Raw genomic sequence first — 24,318 nt, forward strand, 5'->3', positions numbered from 1 at the left:
AGAGAGATAGACAGACAGACAGACAGAGTGGAATGGATAGATAAATAAAAGACGGATGTGGATGTATGTATGTAGGTTGGTAGGTGACAGACAGACGGATGGATGGATAGATAGATAAAAGATGGATGTGGATGTATGTATGTGTGGGCGGAAGGAGGGAGAGTGGGAGGGAGGGGGAGAGAGAGAGAGAGAGAGAGAGAGAGAGAGAGAAGGCCCTGCATATTTCTGGATCCGGCCAAGTGTGCTCTGATCATTCTGTTTTTTTGGAAGATTGTCTTCCCAGCAGGGTTGAATTACGCAGAAAGGAACTTTTGTGCTTTTTCACAAAAGAATTTGTCAGAGAAGTGTAAGTCCTGGAGATTTCTTACTGTGTAAATCCGAAAGTATTTCCCCCCCAAAAAGATAATCTTTCTGAATGTTCTTCATTGTTTCTCTTGTGCTGGTAGGACGAGTTAGTTTTCTCCCTGTGACAGTTGCTCCTTCCTCCTTTTCTTTTCCCTTCACTTCTTCTTTCCTTTTCTTCCTCACTATCCATTGTAATAGGCAAGTGATATTAACAAAATATATATCAGCAAAATATTCTTCCTTTCTCTTTCTACTTTCTCTTTTATACTTCTTCTCCTTTCCTCTCATCTTTCTTTCCTGAATTGTTTATTAATGAATCTCCAATGCAACCAATAATTTTCCTTTCCATTCCTTTCCTTTCCTTTCCTTCCTTTCCCTTTCATTTTCCCTTTCCCTTTCCCTTCTTTTCCTCCCTCCCTCATTTCCCGATCCTTTCCTTCTCCTCCCTTTCCTTTCCTTTTCCTTCCTTCCTCCCTCCTTCCCTCGCTTCCTTCCTTCTTTCCTCCACCCTCACTTCCTGATCCTTTCCTTTTCCTCTCCTTTTCTTTCCCTTCCCTTCTTTTCCTTCCTTCCTTCCTTCCTTCTTTCCTCCCACCCTCACTTCCTGATCCTTTCCTTTTCCTCTCCTTTTCTTTCCCTTTCTCTTCTTTTCCTTCCTTCCTTCCTTCTATCCTCCCACGCTCACTTCCTGATCCTTTCCTTTTCCTCTCCTTTTCTTTCCCTTTCTCTTCTTTTCCTTCCTTCCTTCCTTCCTTCTATCCTCCCACGCTCACTTCCTGATCCTTTCCTTTTCCTCTCCTTTTCTTTCCCTTTCTCTTCTTTTCCTTCCTTCCTTCTTTCCCCCCTCCCTCACTTCCTGATCCTTTCCTTTTCCTCTCCTTTTCTTTCCCTTTCCCTTCTTTTCCTTCCTTCCTTCTTTCTTTCTTTCCTCCCTCCCTCCCTCACTTCCTGATCCTTTCCTTTTTCCTCCCTTTCCCTTTCTTTCCCTTCCTTCCTTCCTTGCCTCCCTCCCTCCGCTATTAATGATTTTGAAAAACCAGGACGAATGTTTCATACTCAACTCTTCCCCTTTTTGGAATTGGAAACAGGAGGAAGCTGCCAGAGATCATATAACACAATGAAAAGCTTTTAGCTTTCAGCCACGGGAAAATGTCAGGCACCCCCCTCGCCAACCCCCACTCTGTGAAAATTCCCTTTGGTCTGGGCAAATAGGCAAGAAGATGCCTTCCCTTGAAATGACCAAGTAGGAGGTAACCCGAAGATGAAATTTTTCCGCTTGACCTTCATCCTTTCGCAAGAAAACACCCAGATTTAAGATTTTGGAGATCCTCCTTGATGGAGAACATTATCCACCAACTGCTGGTTTAAATTGGGGGGGGGGACACCACAAAAACATCACCACACACATTTATTTTATATTAATGATTGAATCCACACGTTGATGCTCCAAGAGAAAGACCCAGCAGATTTCTAAAGAAAGAGCGCTATATTGTAAGTTTGAGAATGGTGATTCTTCTTCTTCTTGTTCTTCTTCTTCTTGTTCTTCTTCTTCTTGTTCTTCTTCTTCTTCTTCTTCTTCTTCTTCTTCTTCTTGTTCTTCTTCTTCTTCTTCTTCTTGTTCTTCTTCTTGTTCTTCTTCTTGTTCTTGTTCTTGTTCTTCTTCTTCTTGTTCTTGTTCTTGTTCTTCTTCTTGTTCTTGTTCTTCTTGTTCTTCTTGTTCTTGTTCTTGTTCTTCTTCTTGTTCTTCTTCTTGTTCTTCTTCTTCTTGTTCTTCTTCTTGTTCTTCTTCTTGTTCTTCTTCTTCTTGTTCTTTTGTTCTTCTTCCTCTTCGTGTTTTTCTTCCTCTTCTTGTTTTTCTTCCTCTTCTTGTTCTTCTTCTTCTTCTTCTTCTTGTTCTTCTTCTTCTTGTTCTTCTTCTTCTTGTTCTTCTTCTTCTTGTTCTTCTTCTTCTTGTTCTTCTTCTTCCTCTTCCTCTCCTTCTTTTCTTCTCCTTCTCCTCCTTATTTTCTTCCTCTTCCTCCTCCTCCTCCTCTTCTTCCTCTTGCTCCTCCTCTTCCTCTTCCTCTTCTTCTCCTTCTTCTTCCAAAACAAACAAGCCCAGACAGCACCAAACACCACATAGTCCTCCTCCTCCATTCCCATCTCCTCCCTCGCCTCCTCCCCCTCCTCCTCCCCCTTCCCCTCCTGCTCCTCCTCCTCAATTTTAGCACTAATGATGTTATCTAGTTGGGTAATGAAATGTCTGCAAGAAAGCAACCAACTTCAGAGACCACCAAGGACCACATAGTCCCCTTTCTCCTTCCCCATCTCCTCCTCTCCCTGCATGGTGGAGAGGCTATTTTGGAGGTGGGGATTTTAATTCAGCACTTTGCTTTTGTTTTCCTTGTGTTTGTGGTTTTCTTCACATCAATAGCTCCCCGGTATATTTATTCTTGTAATGGAAATTCCCTCTCCCCACCACGCAGCAGTAGCAGCGTAGGAGTTAGAATTACCTGTTTCATTTCTTCTCCCTCGGAGACGTTTCAAGCTCGCTCTCCCGTGAAATCCGAGCAAAAGGATACAAGTGGGCGTTGGTCAGTTGCAACTCCAAAGAGGGAAGGAGCAGCGTGGACTTTGTGGAAGTGCCCATTGTCGGAAGACGTGGGATGGGGAGGCTGGGAGGGAATGCAATGGATGGACCCATTTGCTGAAATATCAAGCTCTCCTCCTGGCGAGGTACAACAGATGGAGAGTTCAGGCCTAGTGGAGAGAGAAGCAGCTGCTGGGAGAGTAAGAGGATGAGTAAGAAGAAGAGGAGAAGAGGAGGAGGACGACGAAAAAGAAGAAGAGGAAAAGGAGGAGGGTGAGGAGGAAGAAGAGGAGGAAGAGGAGAAAGGGGAGGAGGAAGAGAAGGAGGAGAGGAGGAAGGGCAAGGAGGTGGAAGAAGAAGAAAAAGAGGAAAAGGAGGAGGGGAAGGAGGAGGAGGAGGAGAAGGAGGAGAGGAAGAAGAAAGCAGAGGAGGAAGGAGAGGAAGAGGAGGAGGAAGAAGAAGAAGAAGAGGAGGAGAGAAGGAAGGGGGAGGAGGAGGAAGAAGAAGAGGAGGAGGGGGAAAGGAGGAGGAAAAGAAGGAGGAGAGGAAGGAGGAAGGAGAGGAAGAGGAGGAAGAAGAGGAGAAGGGGAGGAGAAAGAGGAGGAAGAGGAGAAGGAGGGGGAGAAGGAAGGGGAGGAGGAAAAGAAGGGGAAGGGGGATGATGATGATGGTGACAATAACTATGGGGTCTTTGATGCTCTCTAAGCTTGGCAGTTTCATGGATGTTTCACCACCCAGCTACGTAATACCATCCATGCCAGAAGGGAGTGGAGTTTGTTTTCCATTTAGAGTGGCTTATGCCATCAGGGTTGTTGGAAGGAATATGGTTTTCTTGTTGGAAAGTTCTTTTTAATTAGGCTGCTGTTTACCATTTGGTAGTTAGTCTAGTTTTAATTCAGGACGGGAGTCTTGGCTGGATCCGGTGGAGCGAAGTAGCCGGAGGGATTGGGGTGAGAACTTTTCTTCTTAAGACTCTCCTGTTAGGAAACAGAATATTATAAAGTCTGGGATAAGGTCTATGATTGATTGAACAGAAGATTAAGGAATAATTGAACAACTAAACATATTATAAAGAGGTAAATAGCTACAAATTTGTAAATAGTATGAAATATAAGTATATGTTCTTTGTATGATATGATTAGAAACATAGAAACATAGAAGACTGACGGCAGAAAAAGACCTCCTGGTCCATCTAGTCTGCCCTTATACTATTTTCTGTATTTCATCTTACAATGGATCTATGTTTATCCCAGGCATGTTTAAATTCAGTTACTGTGGATTTACCAACCACGTCTGCTGGAAGTTTGTTCCAAGCATCTACTACTCTTTCAGTAAAATAATATTTTCTCATGTTGCTTTTGATCTTTCCCCCAACTAACTTCAGATTGTGTCCCCTTGTTCTTGTGTTCACTTTCCTATTAAAAACACTTCCCTCCTGGACCTTATTTAACCCTTTAACATATTTAAATGTTTCGATCATGTCCCCCCTTTCCCTTCTGTCCTCCAGACTATACAGACTGAGTTCATGAAGTCTTTCCTGATACATTTTATACTTAAGACCTTCCACCATTCTTGTAGCCCGTCTTTGTAGATTTGTAGATTCGTAAAGGTTTTTCTCTGGAAACCTCTGACAAGAGTGGAGCGGTAGTAGCTCCTATATTTGTTGTATGTTGGTTGTTTTATTGTATGTTTGTTGGTGTTTTGCTTTGTTTTAATAAAATAAACTACTACTACTACTAGTAATACTAATACTAATACTATACTACTACTACTACTACTACTACTACTACTACTACTACTAATAATAATAATAATAATAATAATAATAATAATAAAAGACTCTTGAGTGGAGGCCAAATTTCCCAAAAGTTGCTTTCCCCCCTCTTCCTCCAGAGTTGGTCAAACACGGCGAACAGGCTTTAGCGTGGGATTAAGCTCCTGACCCGATGCTCTTCTTGAAAATGGTAACCAAGCGAAGTGTAAAACAGAATTGCAAAGCTGGTGAAGGGCGGATTAATCACGCTGGTGAGAAGCCCTGGTCCTTTGCCAACATCTGACGAGTCCTCGAGAGCTCGAGATGAGAACGCTCAAGGCTCAGCGAACACATGCATGCCCATTTTATGGTGATGCCTCCTGACCGTCCACGGATAGATGTACTCATTACTGATGATTTCGCTTCTCCTTTCTCTTAAAATAAACATGGAAATGGGCACCTCTGCTTCGTTTAGAGCCTCGGTGGCACAGTGGTTAGAGTGTAGTCCTGCAGGTTATTTCTGCTGATCACCAGCTGCCAGCAGTTTGGCAGATCGAATCTCACCAGGCTCAAGGTTGACTCAGCATTCCATCTTTTCGAGGTGGGTCAAATGAGGACCCAGATTGTTGGGGGGCAATAGGCTTACTCTTTATAAACTGCTTAGAGAGGGCTGTGAAGCACTGTGAAGCGGTATATAAATCTAAAATAACAATTATTATTATTATTATTATTATTATTATTATTATTATGTCAGTTCAACACAGCAAATGAGATCACTATGCTGGATTTCGTATTTCATCACCAGTCGGGCGCTTCCCAATCACCTAGGACTGCGTGATGTAGCGGCGAATTACGTTTGCCGATCCCAGTCAAGCGGCCTTTTGCAATTGACAGATGGAGATTTTGTCAATTCCGATGGTTTTCAAATGTCCGCTGAGATCCTTTGGCACTGCGCCCAGCGTGCCAATTACCACTGGGACCACTTTCCCTGGCTTATGCCAGGGTCGTTGCAGCTCGATTTTTAGATCTTCGTATTTCACTAATTCCTCTAGCTGCTTCTCCTCAATTCTGCTGTCGCCTGGGATTGCGATGTCGATGATCCATACTTTCTTTTTCTCCACGATCAGGATGTCTGGTGTGTTATGCTTCAGAATTCGGTCAGTCTGAAGTTGGAAGTCCCACCGTAGTTTTGCTTGCTCATTTTCGACCACTTTTTCGGGCTTATGATCCCACCAGTTCTTTGCCACTGGGAAATGGTAGTTCCGGCACAAGTTCCAGTGGATCATCTGTGCCACAGCATCGTGTCTATCTATTTATCTATCTATCTATCTATCTATCTATCTATCTATCTATCTATCTATCTATCTATCTATCTATCTATCTATCTATCTTTATTATTATTATTATTATTATTATTATTATTATTATTATTATTATTATTACACCTTATTGTGAACTATTTCAGGTCTGGAAGACAACTCTAGGCAAACCCTGATTCTGGTGCAATAGGTAATAAGTGGAGCAGAAAGGGCGTCCTCTACTTATGACCAGTATTGGGGACCAGAATTTCCATCTCTAAGCGAGATGGTTGTTCAGTGAATCTTGCCTGATGTTATTCAAAGTGACAGGTTTCTATTAGAGTTTGTTGCAGAAAAATCAATTTCCAGAATAGAATAGAATAGAATAGAATTCTTTATTGGCCAAGTGTGATTGGACACACAAGGAATTTGTCTTTGGTGCAGATGCTCTCAGTGTACATAAAGTAAAAAAGATACATTTGTCAAGAATTATAAGGTACAGCACTTAATGTTTGTCATAGGGATCAAATCAGCAATGAGGAAACAATCAATATTAATAAAAATCTTAAGGATACAAGCAACAAGTTACAGTCATACAGTCCTAAGTGGGAGGAGATGGGTGATAGGAATGATGAGAAAAAACTAGTATTAATAGTAGTGCAGACTTAGTAAATATTTTGACAGTGTTGAGGGAATTATTTGTTTAGCAGAGTGATGGCGTTCGGGTAATAACTGTCCTTGTGTCTAGTTGTCTTGGTGTGCAGGGCTCTGTAGCAACGTTTTGAGGGTAGGAGTTGAAACAGTTTATGTCCAAGATGCAAGGGGTCAGTAAATATTTTCCCCGCCCTCTTTTTGACTCGTGCAGTATACAGGTCCTCAATGGAAGGCAGGTTGGCAGCAATTGTTTTTTCTGCAGTTCTGATTGTCCTCTGAAGTCTGTGTCAGTCTTGTCGGGTTGCAGAACCAAACCAGACAGTTATAGAGGTGCAGGTGACAGACTCAGTGATTCCTCTGTAGAACTGGATCAGCAGCTCCTTGGGCAGTTTGAGTTTCCTGAGTTGGTGCAGAAAGAAGTACACACAGCTGGATTCATTCACTTCTTTATAAACATGAGTCCTACAGGATTGGGCAGCATATAAGTCAAATAGACAGACAGACAGATAAGCAAGCATCTTTATTCTGGTCAGCTTCAGCAAATTATTTTATCCATAGCAATGAAGGGAAAAAGAAATCTTCATACGGGATCTGATTTAGAAACTTTTAAGGACATTTATTCTTGGATTTTAGACATCTGGAGTTGTGATTTCCTTCTCATTCTGGTCTTTTTTTTTTAAAAGACATTTCTCCCGAAGAGGCCTGTTTGCAACCCATCCACATCCCCTGGGTTTGAACTGTGGAAATTGATCCATCTCAGCCAAGGCGTAGGAAAATTATATATCTCTGTTGTCTAGCAAAACGGCCTCCTTCTCCTGCCTTCTGTCTGAAGAGTGCTTTGAATTACTGGCTTTTAGTGTCAGATTGTTGACCTTCCTTCGGCTACTATGACCTGACAAATGTTGCCTTCATTGGTCAGGATGGATGCTCAGATCTCTCTATTATTCTGCGTTCCATTTGGATCTCCTTTTTTTTACCCTGCTGCGCTCCTTGCTTTTTTCCTCTTCCCTCCTTCCTGGCCTCAGACGAGCTTCCCTCTCTCCTGCCCGGCTCCCCTCCAGCCTCACGCTCCCACGTCCCATCTGAGGTGCAAGCAGAAGCCGTGGGTTGAAGCGGCGCTGGCAGCATTTATGCTTCGTGCAGCACCTGTTCGCCTAGTGTTGTGGTTCAGCCTGAGGCTGCTCAGGGACCGGCTGTGTCTCTGCTGGCTCCATGCCTGGAGGAGGATGACAGCGAAGAGGAGGGGGCTGAACAGTCGGACGGGGGAGAGGAAAGTCAGGAATGGGATGAAGGAGAACAACATGAGAGCCCCGGGGGGGGGGGAGGCTCTCCCCAGCCAGTAGTTTGGAGTCATTAGGTGATGAAGCACAAGCCGTCATTGACATGCGACAGAGACGGTCAGATCAAAGAAAGGAGCAATTAAAGAAGTATTATCAGCACTGAATTAGGAACAGCTGGGCTTGGGTGTGGTCCTTCTTAGCAGGGTTTAAAAGGCAGGCAAGCCCTTGGAGCCATGTGGAGTGTTATCAGTTGAAGTTACGGTGTCCTGCTTTGTTCTCGACGTCTCTGTTCCTGGCTTGTGGCCCAGCAGTTTGGAAGACCCGTGGGAGGTGTAGGTCTGCTATCTACAGCCTCGTCTTGGCAGCAAGAATCCTGTATTGCTGCATGGACTTTTGCCTTCGTGGATACATTTGAAGATACAGTGTTTTCCTGTTTGTAAGGACATTTTCTGTTACCTGTGTTTTTCTTGAATTTTATAAACTGCCTTTGCCTTTTACCGGTGTGTCTGGCTTCTCTTTTTGGGTTGGTATTGGCTGCCAGAGTGACCCAGACTGAACACCTAGCTACCCAGCCTGAGGTGGGGGGTGTGTGACCCAGGAAGTAGAGCACGGGAAACGTGAAGCAAATAGAACGACTACTTCACCTTCAACCGCAACAACACACGAGCACGAAATCGATTTAAACTAAATGTCAACCGCTCCAAACTTGACTGCAAAAAATACGACTTCAGCAACAGAGTAATCAACGCCTGGAATGCACTACCTGACTCTGTGGTTTCTACCCCTAACCCCAAAACCTTTAACCTTAGACTATCTACAATTGACCTCTCCCCCTTTCTAAGAGGTCTGTAAGGGGCGTGCATAAGCGCACCACTGTGCCTACCGTCCCTGTCCTATTGTCTACTTTTTATCATTACTCATCAAATGTTTAATATGTACAAATTATCACCCTATAATAGTTTGACAAATAAATAAAATAAAATAAATAAATAAAATAAACAAATTGCCACCCCAGCGAGCGACACTGGTGAGATTGTAAGTCGAGGACTAAACAGTTCACTTGAATGATGTTGATCGTTCAAGCCATGCCTACCCGGTTACATGGCTGGCAAGCCACGCCTACCCGGTCACATGACCATTAAGCCACACCCATAAAATAAGCCACACCCCACAGTGGCAGTAAAAATTTTGGCTGTGTGTTGAGTAAATGATGGGTAATTAAAATGCAGGTAAGAATATCAGGTGAATAGTCGCAACACTGCTACAGGAGGCAGGCTGTGGCGGAAACATAATCCCTGTGTGTTAAACGCCATTATAATTAATTTTCTTCCCCATTCTTGTATCTTTTTCCCTCCCCTTACATCAAGGTTTCCATTCTCTGAGACACACCTGAGGTTTGTTACAAACGCTTCGTTTTCAACGTTGGCATTCCTTTGCTTCAGACATGACACATTTTTAAAGACTTCTTCCAACGCATCTCAACACATAGAAACATAGAAGTCTGATGGCAGAAAAAGACCTCATGGTCCATCTAGTCTGCCCTTATACTATTTCCTAATTTTTATCTTAGGATGGATATATGTTTATCCCAGGCATGTTTAAATTCAGTTACTGTGGATTTACCAACCACGTCTGCTGGAAGTTTGTTCCAAGGATCTACTACTCTTTCAGTAAAATCATATTTTCTCACGTTGCTTTTGATCTTTCCCCCAACTAACTTCAGATTGTGTCCCCTTGTTCTTGTGTTCACTTTCCTATTAAAAACACTTTCCTCCTGAATCTTATTTAACCCTTTAAGATATTTAAATGTTTCGATCATGTCCCCCCTTTCCCTTCTGTCCTCCAGACTATACAGATTGAGTCCATGACGTCTTTCCTGATACGTTTTATGTTTAAGACCTTCCACCATTCTTGTCGCCCGTCTTTGGACCCGTTCACTTTTGTCAATATCTTTTTGTAGGTGAGGTCTCCAGAACTGGACACGGTATTCCAAATGGGGTCTCACCAGCGCTCTATACAGCGGGATCAAACTCTCCCTCTTCCTGCTTATGATACCTCTAGCTATGCAGCCAAGCATCCTACTTGCTTTCCCTACCGCCTGACTGCACTGTTCACCCATTTTGAGACTGTCAGAAATCACTACCCCTAAATCCTTTTCTTCTGAAGTATTTGCTAACACAGAACTGCCAATACAATACTCAGATTGAGGATTCCTTTTCCCCAAGTGCATTATTTTACATTTGGAAACATTAAACTGCAGTTTCCATTGCTTTGAGTTCATGAAGTCTTTCCTGATACGTTTTATGCTTAAGACCTTCCACCATTCTTGTAGCCCGTCTTTGGACCCGTTCACTTTTGTCAATATCTCTTTGTAGGTGAGGTCTCCAGAACTGAACACAGTATTATTCCAAATGGGGTCTCACCAGCACATGCACACACAAAGTTATGAAATGTTTAAATAAAAGCATCAATTTCATCTCTTTTTTTTCTTTTTCGGTCCTTGGAAATTCTTGCTGTCAAAACTCAGGAGACCTCTTTTTTTTTTTTTTTTTAAAGGCCTTTTGTAGGAGAAAGACCTCCAGTTTGCTTCCCGATAAAATGTTTAATAAAATTTACAGCGTTTTGCTTCGGATCGAAGCTGGAGGAAACCAAATTTATGGCAGGCTGCTCGGCTCAGAGCAACAATAAATGTCGGCTCAGTAAAAGGAGGCCTTTTCTTCACACGGACCCCCAAAAAACAAAAAAATGCAAGGCAGAGATTCCCCAAAGTAGGGCTACAAAAATCTCAGGTGACAAACTAAAGCAACAAAGGTGTTTGACATACAACCATAATGCAATGGATTCCATTCCATTCTATTCTATTCTATTCTATTCTATTCTATTCTGCATGCTATTCTATTCTATTCTGCATGCTATTCTATTCTATTCTATTCTGCATGCTATTCTATTCTATTCTGCATTCTATTCTATTCTATTCTGCATGCTATTCTATTCTATTCTATATTCTATTCTGTATTCTATTCTATTCTATCCTATCCCATTCCATTCTATTCCATTCCATTCTATTCTATTCTGCATGCTATTCTATTCTATTCTATTCTGGATGCTATTCTATTCTATTCTGGATGCTATTCTATTCCTATTCTATTCTATTCTATATTCTATTCTGTATTCTATTCTATCCTATCCCATTCCATTCTATTCTATTCTATTCTATTCTGCATGCTATTCTATTCTGCATGCTATTCTATTCTATTCTATTTTATTCTATTCTGTTCTATATTCTATTCTGTATTCTATCCTATCCCATTCCATTCTATCCCATTCCATTCTATTCTATTCTGCATGCTATTCTGTTCTGTTCTATTCTATTCTATTCTATTCTATCCCATTCCATTTCTTTCCATTTCATTCTATTCTACTCTACACTATATTCTATTCTAATTTCTATTCTATTCTATTCTAATTTCTATTCTACTCTACTCTGCTCTGTTCTACTCTACTCTACTCTATTCAACTCTACTCTACTCTACTCTACTCTATCAGAAATAAAACAATTTTTTCCTCCCATGGGCCATGCCTTACTTCGGCTAAGAGTCCAAGGTAAATATAAAGAAATACCGTCTCTGCTACAGTTATGCCCCCGTCCCCAAAATAAAAGAAGTGAACCAAAAATATCAATCAAACTTAGAAGACAGCCATGGAAGGAAGGAGGGGAAGCAGAGCATGAAAATGATTTTGACTTTCATGGATGAAAGTAAAAAGATGCTCGAACACCATGACCAAGCTCTATAAAAACTCTTCGGCGGCAGGCTGCCAAGTTCTCTCTCTACTCCAATTTTTTAAATGTATATATATACAGTCATCTTTGCCAAAATCACCAAGAGGTCTTCCTTGGCCACCAATCAGATTTTCCCAGGTGTTTTAGCAGGAAACATAGATAGGATGGGCTTAGAACATAAGAACCTAAGAAGAGCCCTGCTGAATCAGGCCAAAGCCCATCGAGTCCAGCATTCAAAGTCCAAAGATATTTCACCAGAAGAGCCCTTCACTCCTCCACTCGAAACAGAATACCCTACGAAAATAGACTATCTATCCTGGGTCTTGAAAGCTTAGAACTACGGCACCTAAAACACGATTTGAGTATTGCCCACAAGATCATATGCTGCAACATCCTTCCAGTCAACAACTACTTCAGCTTCAACCGCAACAATACAAGAGCACACAACAGATTCAAACTTAATATTAACTGCTCCAAACTTGACTGTAAAAAATATGACTTTAACAATCGAGTTGTCGAAGCGTGGAACTCATTACCGGACTCAATAGTGTCAACTCCCAACCCCCAACACTTCTCCCTTAGACTCTCCACGATTGACCTCTCCAGTTTCCTAAGAGGCCAGTAAGGGGCGTATATAAGTGCACTGATGGGCCTATCGTCCCCTGTCCAATTGCCTTTCCTTATATCGTATATCATATATATTCTCTCCTTATCTCTCTCTCTCTCTCTCTCTATATATATATATATATATACATACATATATATACTATATATATATCATATATATTCTCTCCCTCCCATCTACTTCTCTTCTTTTTTACTTTCTATCTTTATATATGGTACTTAATGTCTATTCTCTTCCATATGTATTGTATATTGGACAAAGAATAAATAAATAAATAAAATAAATTCTGTGTCATCCAGTGGCCCGCCAATTGTCCTTGGGGATCTTGAGCAGAAAGAGAAGGCAAAATCATCCCTTTTCCTTGACCCCCAACAAATGGTACTCAAGGGAACCCTGCCTGTCTCAACCAACATAGAGGCGGGACATGGACATCCGTTTCAATAACCACCGATACACTTGGCATCCATGAATCTGTCTAATCCTGCCTTGAAGCTATCCAAGCTGACAGCTGTCATGACCTCTTCTGGAAAAGTCAGCACCCTCCTAACCATACAGATGCACTTCAAGCCAGTGCAGAAGTTGGAGAAAAAAGAACAACTTGCCACATTATCTATAGAAGGCCTAATGTTTATGGGAGCTTAGGAGGAACTTGAGTTGGTGAACAATGAGCGTTATCTAACAAAATGATATTTAATGGTGAAAAAAGTAATCTATTTTTTTAAAAAAATTGAAAAAAGTCCGGTTCTGCATTTAGGCAAGAAAAACAAAACACACAGATACAGTATATGTGGTACATTGCTCAACAGTAGTAACTGTGAGAGGGACCTTGGAGTCCCAGTGGACAACCATCTAAATATGAGCCAGCCGTGTGCAGCAGCTGCCAAAAAAGCCAACACAGTTCTAGGCTGCATCAACAGAGGGACAGAATCAAGATCATGTGAAGTGTTAATACCACTTCACAAGGCCTTGGTAAGGCCACGCTTCAAATACTGCATTCAGTTTTGGTCACCACAATGCAAAAAGGATGTTGAGACTCTAGAAAAAGTGCAGAGAAGAGCAACAAAGATGATTAGGGGACTGGAGGCTAAAATATAGGAAGAACGGTTGCAAGAACTGGACATGGCTAGTTTAGTGAAAAGAAGGACCAGGGGAGACATGATAGCAATCTTCCAATATCTCAGGGGTGGCCACAAAGAAGAAGGATTCAACCTATTCTCCAAAGCCCCTGAAGGTAGAACAAGAAGCAATGGGTGGAAACTAAACAAGGAGAGAAGCAACTTAGAAATAAGGAGAAATTTCCTGACAGTCAGAACAATGAATCCGTGGAATAGCTTCCCTCCAGAAGTTGTGAATGCTCCAACGCTGGAAGTTTTTAAAAAGATTTTATTTTATTTTATTTATTTATTTTGTCCAATACACACTGAGGGTTTTAGTGGGTATATATCTATATACACATAGTAAAATACATGATGAAGGTTATAGAGGAGATACTCATAGTAAAATATATCTAAGAAATAATAGAAAAGAAGATAAAGTAATAGAATATATCAATGAAATAATAGAAGAAGTGATATAGGAATAGAAGAAAGGTATAGGAGACATAGGAGAGCAATAGGACAGGGGACGGAAGGCACTCTAGGGCACTTGTACTTGCCCCTTACTGACCTCTTAGGAATCTGGATAGGTCAACCGTAGATAATCTAAGGGTAAAGTGTTGGGGGTTTGGGGATGACACTATGGAGTCCGGTAATGAGTTCCACGCTTCGACAACTCGGTTACTGAAGTCATATTTTTCACAGTCAAGTTCGGAGCGGTTAATATTAAGTTTAAATCTGTTGTGTGCTCTTGTGTTGTTGTGGTTGAAGCTGAAGTAGTTGCTGACAGGCAGGACGTTGCAGCACATGATCTTGTGGGCAATACTTAGATCGTGTTTTGCCCACAAGATCATATGCTGCAATGTCCTGCCTGTTGGCGACTACTTCAGCTTCAACCACAACAACACAAGAGCACACCATAACCATCTGTCAGTGTAGGGTTTCCTGCCCAAGCAGGGGGTTGGACTAGAAGACCCCCAAGGTCCCTTCCAACTCTGTTGTTGTTATTATTGTTATTGTTATTAGGACTGAAAAGAAAATAGAAGCCCATAACATTTGTTTTCTCTTTTCAAATCCGATCCACGGATACATTTTGGCTTTTCTTAGCTTGGTGTTTAGGGGTTTTTTCCCTTCTCATCTTTCTGGCAGAGGTGTGTAAAATATGCCACCTTTCTCTCAAATTGTCCAGGATGACTTGCAAAAGAATAACGGCCTGTACGTGCACATCAATATACAAACCCCAGTGCAATCAAATCAAATAAAACAGCAGAAAAGCCACACTTAAAAGCGAAATATTCCGGAGAGGAGATAAAATAAAAAAAATTCCTGTAACGATCACTGAGCAGCTTAGATTCTTTTTTTTTAAAAAAAGAAAGAAATATGATTGAAACAAATAAATAGCATTTTGTGAGCTTGACTGTGCTCAGACACAACGGTAAATACAAAATTTAGCAGAAAGAGAAGGGTGTACATATGAATTTGTCTTTTCCAGTCTCCCTCTGGAATATTCCAGGAAACTTGGATGCATCACTTTCAGGTTTCGATTTAAGGAAATCCAAAATCTTGGGTGGGTTTAATCACAGCTGATTCAAAAACAAGCCACCTGGAAAGTTTAGAACTAAGACGCCTTAAACAAGATCTAAGTATTGCCCACAAGATCATATGCTGCAACGTCCTGCCTGTCGGCGACTACTTCAGTTTCAACCACAACAACACCCATGTGTGCAAATGTGTCTATCCCTGCACATGTGTGCCCCCCCCCGCCCCACGGTTGGGCCATTTTCCACCCTCAGGCTTCCCTGAAGCCTCCAAAATGTAAAAAATAGCCCAACAAGCAAACCGGAAGTTCAGAAAAACAGACTCTTGGAGCCTGGGGAGGGTGAAAACAGCCTTCTCCAAGGCTGAAAATCAGCTGGCAGTGTACACCTGTGCACTGGATCTGACATAGGGCAATGTCTCGCGTGACCTCAGATATGGATCTGCGTGCCACAGGTTCACCATCATCATGGCAATAGAACAATAGAACAGAACAGAATAACAGAATATAGAATAGAATTACTGTAAATAGAAAATAGAATAGAATAGAAAATAATAATAGAATACAATAGAACAGAAATAGAAGCAAAATAAAGCAAAACAACAGAATTCAGAATAGAATAGAATAGAAAACAGAAGAACAGAACAGAAATAGAATAGAGAATAGAGAATAGAGAGAGAATAGAGAGTAGAGAGAGAATAGAGAGAGAGAGAGAGAGAGAGAGAGAGTAGAGAGTAGAGATTAGAGAATAGAGAGTAGAGTAGAGAGTAGAGAGTAGAGTAGAAAGGAGAGAGGAGAGGATTGAATAGAGAAAGAATAGACAATAGACAATAGAGAAAGAATTGAGAATAGAGAATAAAGAATAGAGAATAGAAAAATAATGGAGAATAGACAATAGAGAAAGAATAGAGGATAGAGAATAAAGAATAGAGGATAGAGAAATATTAGAGAATAGACAATAGAGAAAGAATAGAGGATAGAGAATAAAGAATAGAGAATAAAGAATAGAGAATAGAGAAATAATAGAGAATAGACAATAGACAGTAGAGAAAGAGAATAGGGAACAGCAGAACAGAACAACAGAATAGAATATAACAGAACAGAACAGAACAGAACAGAACAACAGAACAGAATAGAACAGAACAGAACAGAATAGAACAACAGACCAGACCAGACAACCAGAGTTAGAAGGGACTCTGGAGGTCTTCTAGACCAACCCCCTGCTTAGGCAGGAAACTCTACCATTTCATTCAAATAGTTGTCAAATCTCTTCTGAAAAGAATCCCCCCATCTAGCTAGCAATAAGGCGATTACCGTGAATTTCATCAAAACATTTTATCAACCCAATCCCTCCACCTTTTGTCTAAATGATTTGTGTATATGGAAGGTCTCTCTTTCCCTCTTTGTTTTTTTGTTTTTTTGCTAGTCGCATCGAAATCACAGAAGGCCTGGCTGTACATCCGCCCGCACAAACACACACCTTCTTCCTACGCTGCATTTAATTTGTTTCATTTGCCAGGTGATTTAAATGAGCTGCAAGGGGAAAATTTACCTCCAGGGACCAAAATGCAGCATTATGCTGTATATTATTCAGACTGTAAGACTCAAAGTAATTGAATCTCTGTTTGTTGCAATGAAGACGGAGTGTTCTTATTTTAAATTTAAGTGTCTATATAAACATGATGCCTTAGGGCAATGGCTGATTTATAATATGTACGCATCAGAGGCTGCCTTAGTGGCTATGTCTGATCTTTTTTCATTAAGTTATTCTTGGAAAGAGATGAAACAACCCTTTCCCCCTTTCCGCCAATAAAATGTGCATTTTCTCCTTCGTCTTCTTTATTCCTTACGTTTTTCCCCCTTGCGTTGCCACAATCCTTTCTAATACTGTTAGCAAAGAGCCGCTGTTATTACCTTAAGCGCCAGGCAAAAACTCTCTCAAATATTCTATGGTATTCGGTGCAAATTAAATTTCTGCGGCAAAAGGAGCCGCTCGCTGATTTTTGACGTTTTACAGCAATAACCTTTTTGAGGCTCTGATGGGTTTAGCGAGGAGAAGGCAGAGGGGGGATAGGAGGGAAAGAACTATACTCACCTGCTTGAATAGAATAGAATAGAATTTTATTGGCCAAGTGTGATTGGACACACAAGGAATTTGTCTTGGTGCATATGCTCTCAGCGTACATAAAATAAAATATACATTTGTCAAGAATCATGTGGTACGACACTTAATGATTGTCATAGGGGTCAAATAAGCAATGAAGAAGCAATATTAATAAAAATCTTAGGATATAAGCAACAAGTTACAGTCATACAGTCAACATGGGAGGAAATGGGTGATAGGAACGATGAGAAAAACTAGTAGAATAGAAGTGCAGATTTAGTAGAAAGTCTGACAGTGTTGAGGGAATTATTTGTTTAGTAGAGTGATGGCGTTTGGAAAAAAAACTGTTCTTGTGTCTAGTTGTCTTGGTGTGCAGGGCTCTGTAGCGACGTTTTGAGGGTAGGAGTTGAAACAGTTTGTGTCCAGGATGTGAGTGGTCAGCAAATATTTTCCCCGCCCTCTTTTTGACTCGTGCAGTATATTGTTGATTGGAAATTACGCGCTCGGGTTTGGTGCCCATCCTGAATGCAACTTTATCCATCTTGTGGGATTATTTGGATACAGGGGTGGGTTCTAATTTACCTTCTAATTTATGCTTCTTCCTGCACCACATGGTTGCCCATCCATTGCACGCCGCACAAGCGCATTCATTCTATCTTAGTTGGGTTTGGCAACATATAAAATAGACTCACAATGTATGTTTGCATGTATTAAAACACTATTGCTTTAAGAGGTAGTGCTACAGATTGCCACAAGAGGGAGCCAGAAGCGTGATTGACATGTAGGGCTTTAAAGGTCATAATCAACACTTTGAACTGTGACTGGAAACTGATCGGCAGCCAATGCAAGCCACGGAGTGTTGAAGAAACGTGGGCGAATCTTGGAAGCCCCACGATGGCTCTCGCGGCTGCGTTCTGCACGATCTGAAGTTTCCGAACACTTTTCAAAGGTAGCCCCATGTAGAGAGCGTTAGCTTATAACATTGAGATGTATTGACTGATTTAAATGTGTATAACTAGGACTCTTCTTGACTAAAATATTCAATTTTTTTTCTACCAGTTCTGCGTATCTGACTGAACCTATAAGTGCCCATCACTGCCAAAACTGCAGATTTCAAGATCTGGAGAACTGCTGGTTTACCCTCCCGTTTTCCTGAACTGGGTTGCATTTTTATTTTTAAATGTTTTTGGAAGGATCCTTTCTTTCATTTGGGTTTTACGAAGCGTGCCGATTTTTCTGCAGTGTGCTTGCAAATATGAAACATTTCCATATAATTACAGGCGGTGCATTGCAAGGGGCTTTCCAAGTGGAGCAAAGCACCACAGGGAGGAAAAATAGGGTGGGGTCAGCTGGGGAAGAAGGCTTTCAAAGAAGCGAGCAATTTCCCCTCGAAATTGCTAACCCGTTTATTGGATGCAGGTGGACGAGTCATGTCCAGAGAATCAGGGAGGAATCTGCAACCGGGCAGGCTTGTTTCCAATAGTGCCAAGTTGAAGGCATAGACAACCCTAGCTTTGTGCAAAATAGGTTGCGGCCATTTGAAAACGAATGGCTCCCAAGATGTGCAACCTTTGTGTTGGGTCCTATCTGGATGAAATGGGTGGGATTGGGGAGGCATTCATTTCTCTGTCCTCCAGGATGACAAACGGCCTCTCCCCAGTCCAAGTTCTCCTCCCCGGAAAAGCTGGTCGGTTAGATTAGAATGATGGTGCCTCCCTTTCTGTTGAGTCTCTTGCAGAGAATGTGCCAAGCTGGAGTGTACATGGGTAGAGAGAATCCTTTGTCCAGGAGATATTGGAAAGGGTGGGTGAGACCATCAACGTTTAGCGACTAAAACAGGTGCCTGTCCAAAGCAGCTTGCCTCAATGAGAAAGCCCAACTCTGCCTTGAGATCTAGTATAGCTACAAAAGAATACAGTAATACCTCGTCTTACATTTTTTTTGCCCTCCCCAGACTCCAGAGATTTTCTTGAAGCCTGGGGAGGGTGAAAACAGCTTTCCCTGACTCCCCAGAGGCACTCGGGAGCAGGGGTAGGCAACAGGCAGGACGGGGTGGAACACAGTTCCACCGGCGGAAATGAAGATGTGTGCACAGCTCCAGCTGATCAGCTGTCACTTCTTGGTTTACTGGTCTCAGCTCAGCTCTCCTTTTCCCCCCTGCTGCTGCTACGTCTGCGCTCCTTGCTTTTTTCCTCTTTCCTCCTTCCTGGCCCTGGACAAGCTTCCCTCTCTCCTGCCCGGCTCCCCTCCAGCCTCACGCGGCCACCTCCCACCAGAGATGCAAGCAGAAGGCGTGGGTGGAAGCGGCGCTGGCAGCATTTATGCTTCTGGAATCACCCGTTCGCCTAGCAACCCAGCCTGAGGCAGGGGGGGCATGACCCAGGAAGGAGAGCGCGGGAAACGCAAAGCAAATTGTCACCCCAGCGAGCGACACTGGTAAGGTTGTAAGTCGAGGACTTAACAGTTCACTTGAACGATTATGATCGTTCAAGCCACTCCCACCTGATCACATGGCCAGCAAGCCACTCCTACCCAGTCACATGACCATTATTTTATTTATTTATTTATTGGATTTGTATGCCGCCCTTCTCCGTGGACTCGGGGCGGCTCACAACAAACATAGGATACATAATAAAACAATTTGATCCAATTAAAGACTTAAAAAACATGCTAAAAAACTAAAACCTAAAAAACATTCAATTATCATTCACTCAATCAATCAATAATTTATTCTAAACACATTCGTTGGTCGGGGGGGGGAGAGAGATTTAATGGCCCTAGGCCCAGCGGCAAAGATGAGTCTTCAAACTTTTTCGGAAAGCAAGAAGGGTGGGGGCGTGCGAATCTCTGGAGGGGGCTGGTTCCAGAGGGCCGGGGCCCCCACAGAGAAGGCTCTTCCTCTAGTCCCCGCCAGCCGACATTGTCTGGTTGACGGGACCCTCAGAAGACACAGCCACACCCACAAAATAAGCCACACCCACAATGTGGCAGTAAAAATTTTGGCTGCCCATTACTCCTCGGGAGGACGAAAGAGCCTTCCCAGAGCCTCTGTGCAAACCAAAAATCAGCTGGCCGCTATTCACATGAGTTAGGGCAATGGCCTGCATGCCAGCAGGTATGGCTCCATGTTCCACCTGTGGCCCACATGCCATAGGTTCGCCATCCCTGTCCTAAAATAATGCGTGTGATGTTTCCCATCCCATTCTCATAACTTCCACCTTGTGGCTGAAGGGACATTCAGATTGATAGCGATGTGATGGATTATTTCCTAATTGCATTTGCAAATGGAATCAAAAGCGCCAGATCATAATGGATGCCTTCCTTCAAATTAATCAGTTAAATTAATTCATTTCTTCCTCTCTCTCTCTCTCTCTTCCCCCCTTTCTCACTCCCCCTACAAATCAGCTTTCTGAATCCAATGGACCTGATCTGGATATTTTATTACGGTAGTCCAGGAGGGAATCAGATCATAAATCTAAATTGAATTGATTATTCAAATTATGCATTGCAGATATACCCGTCCCTTCTACATATCACAATTATGCATAATGTGGTCGAGACAGTTTTAATGTATTGAGAAATGAGACGCTTTTATACGATCACAAGTTCTTTCTGTTCTGGGCTATTTCGGCGTTGCTGTTTAATTAGAAAAATGTCTAAAGCTCCGATATTGTTTCATTCCAAAATTGGTGTAATACATATGTATTTCCCCCCCCCCCCGCGATTTCATTCTTTACTTACAGGCCGTTCCCGCCTTTGTGTTTATTTATTTATTTATTTTATTACTTAGATTTGTATGCCGCCCCTCTCCGAAGACTCGGGGCGGCTCACAACATGTAAAAACAAATCATAAGCAATCAGACAAATTTAAAATATTTAAATATTTAAAAAACCCCATATGCTAACAGTCACACACACAGACATACCATGCATAAATTAAACGTGCCCAGGGGGAGATGTTTCAGTTCCCCCATGCCTGACGGCAAAGGTGGGTTTTAAGGAGTTTACGGAAGGCAGGAAGAGTAGGGGCAGTTCTAATCTCCGGGGGGAGTTGGTTCCAGAGGGCCGGGGCCGCCACAGAGAAGGCTCTTCCCCTGGGGCCCGCCAACCGACATTGTTTAGTTGACGGGACCCGGAGAAGGCCCACTCTGTGGGACCTAATCGGTCGCTGGGATTCGTGCGGCAGGAGGCGGTCTCGGAGATATTCTGGTCCGATGCCATGAAGGGCTTTAAAGGTCATAACCAACACTTTGAATTGTGACCGGAAATTGATCGGCAGCCAATGCAGACTGCGGAGTGATGGTGAAACATGGGCATACCTAGGTAGGCCCATGACTGCTCTCGCAGCTGCATTTTGCACGATCTGAAGTTTCCGAACACTTTTCAAAGGTAGCCCCATGTAGAGAGCATTACAGTAGTAGGCACCGGCACATCACTTCCACTGCTTCGTTGACTGGGCATGGGGTGGAGATGTAAAGCTGGGTATCATCCGCATATTGATGATACCTCACCCCATGTCCTTGGATGATCTCGCCCAGCGGTTTCATGTAGATGTTGAATAGCAGGGGGGAGAGGACCGACCCCTGAGGCACCCCACAAGGGAGAAACCTAGGAGTCGACCTCTGGCCCCCCACTAACACCGACTGCGACCGGCCAGAGAGGTAGGAGGAGAACCACTGAAGGACAGTGCCTCCCACTCCCAACCCCTCCAGCCGGTGCAGAAGGATACCATGGTCGATGGTATCGAAAGCCGCTGAGAGGTCAAGGAGCACCAGGACAGAGGATAAACCCCTGTCCCGGGCCCGCCAGAGATCATCCATCAACGCGACCAAAGCGGTTTCCGTGCTACCAATATTCCTGCAGGGGTTGGTAAAATAATACAGTTTTCACACACCTTGGCAATGCAATCACACAACAAACATTGTGGTGATCATATTTGTGAGTGTATCAAAGTTCCTTTGGGGTGAAGTTTTATTTGTGTGCATTATTATGCACCGTTAACACGGTGGAAAAATCTTCGTGCAGTTATATGTACTGTTTCTTCTAAATTATACAGAGTTAACTTCAGTTAGGCTTAAACTACATTAGTCGACTTGGACTACTAGAATCTGAGAAAAACGGCTACAAGACGGGCTACAAGAATGGTGGAAGGTCTTAAGCATAAAACGTATCAGGAAAGACTTCATGAACTCAATCTGTATAGTCTGGAGGACAGAAGGGAAAGGGGGGACATGATCGAAACATTTAAATATGTTAAAGGGTTAAATAAGGTTCAGGAGGGAAGTATTTTTAATAGGAAAGTGAACACAAGAACAAGGGGACACAATCTGAAGTTAGTTGGGGGAAAGATCAAAAGCAACATGATAAAATATTATTTTACTGAAAGAGTAGTAGATCCTTGGAACAAACTTCCAGCAGACGTGGTTGGTAAATCCACAGTAACTGAATTTAAACATGCCTGGGATAAACATATATCCATTGTAAGATAAAACGTGGTTTGAGAAGAAGGCCAGAAGCCCCTAATTCTGGAGACGGTGGGAAAGCAAGTCCATATTTTTGCAACCCAACAAGACCGACACAGACATCAGAGGAGAATCAGAACTGCAGAAAAAACAATTGTGGCCAACTTGCCTTCCATTGAGGACCTGTAGACTGCACGAGTCAAAAAGAGGGCAGTGAAAATATTTACGGACCCCTTGTAGCGCCTCGGTGGTGCAGTGGTTAGAGTGCAGTACTGCAAGCTACTTCTGCTGATCACCGACTGCCAGCAGTTTGGCACTTCGAATCTCAGTAGGCTCAAGTTTGACTCAGCCTTCCATCCTTCCAAGGTCGGTAAAATGAGGACCCAGATTGTTGGGGGCAAGAGGCTGACTCTCTGTAAACTGCTTAGAGAGGGTGGTAAAGCCCTCTGAAGCAGTATATAAGTCTAAATGCTATTGCTAAAGGCTATTGTATCCTGTGCATAAACTGTTTCAACTCCTACCCTCAAAATGCCACTATAGAGCCCTGCACGCCAAGACAACTAGACACAAGAACAGTTTTTTCCCCAAACGCCATCACTCTGCTAAACAAATAATTCCTTCAACACTGTCAAACTATTCACCAAGACTGCATTACTGTTACTATTAGTCTTCTCAATATTCCTATCACCCATCTCCTCCCACTTAAGACTGTATGACTATAACTTGTTGCTTACATCCTTGATATTTATTAATACTGATTGTTTTTTCATTGCTTATTTGACCCCTATGACAATCATTAAGTGTTGTCCCACATGATTCACGACAAATGTATATTTTCTTTTATGTACACTGAGAGCATCTGCACCAAAGACAAATTCCTTTTGTGCCCAATCACACTATTCTATTCTATTCTATTCTATTCTATTCTATTCTATTCTATTCTATTCTATTCTATTCCATTCCATTCAATTCCATTCCATTCTACTCTACTCTACTCTATTTATATTAATATTGTTTCCTGATTGCTTATTTGACCCCTATGACAATCATTATGTGTTGTACCTAATGATTCTTGACAAACATATACAGTGTTCCCTCAATTTTTGCGGGGGATGCGTTCCGAGACCGCCCGCGAAAGTCGAATTTCCGCGAAGTAGAGATGCGGAAGTAAATACACTATTTTTGGCTATGAACAGTATCCCGAGCCTTCCCTTAACACTTTAAACCCCTACATTACAATTTCCCATTCCCTTAGCAACCATTTAGATTATTACTCACCATGTTTATTTATTAAAGTTTATTTTAAAAAATGTTTTTTAAAGGCAGACAAAAGTTTGGCAATGACATATGACGTCGTCGGGCGGGAAAAACCGTGGTATAGGGGGGGGAAACCGCGAAGTATTTTTTAATTAATATTTTTGAAAAACCGTGGTATAGACGTTTCGCGAAGTTTGAACCCGCGAAAATTGAGAGAACACTGTATTTTCTTTTATGTACACTGAGAGCATATGCACCAAAGACAAATTCCTTGTGTGTACAATCACACTTGGCCAATAAAGAATTCTACTACTTCTACTACATATGGCAAAGAAATCCAAATGCAAAAATTGCTGCCGTGTGCCAACCTCTTATTTTCTCACTAAGCAAGAAGAAGCAAGAATTTTGAACCCAGCCCACTTACTTACATCACTATGTTTTCGTTGACCTCTGCAGAGAAGCCAGAGTGGAAATAGATCTGGAATGCATGTGGTTTTCACTCAACATCTGGTCATTCTGTAGAAAACAAGGTAATTACAGAGGCTGGAGGGGGGAAGGG

The sequence above is a fragment of the Erythrolamprus reginae genome, chromosome 9, assembly GCF_031021105.1.
Source record: "Erythrolamprus reginae isolate rEryReg1 chromosome 9, rEryReg1.hap1, whole genome shotgun sequence".
NCBI classification, from domain to species: Eukaryota; Metazoa; Chordata; class Lepidosauria; order Squamata; family Dipsadidae; genus Erythrolamprus; species Erythrolamprus reginae.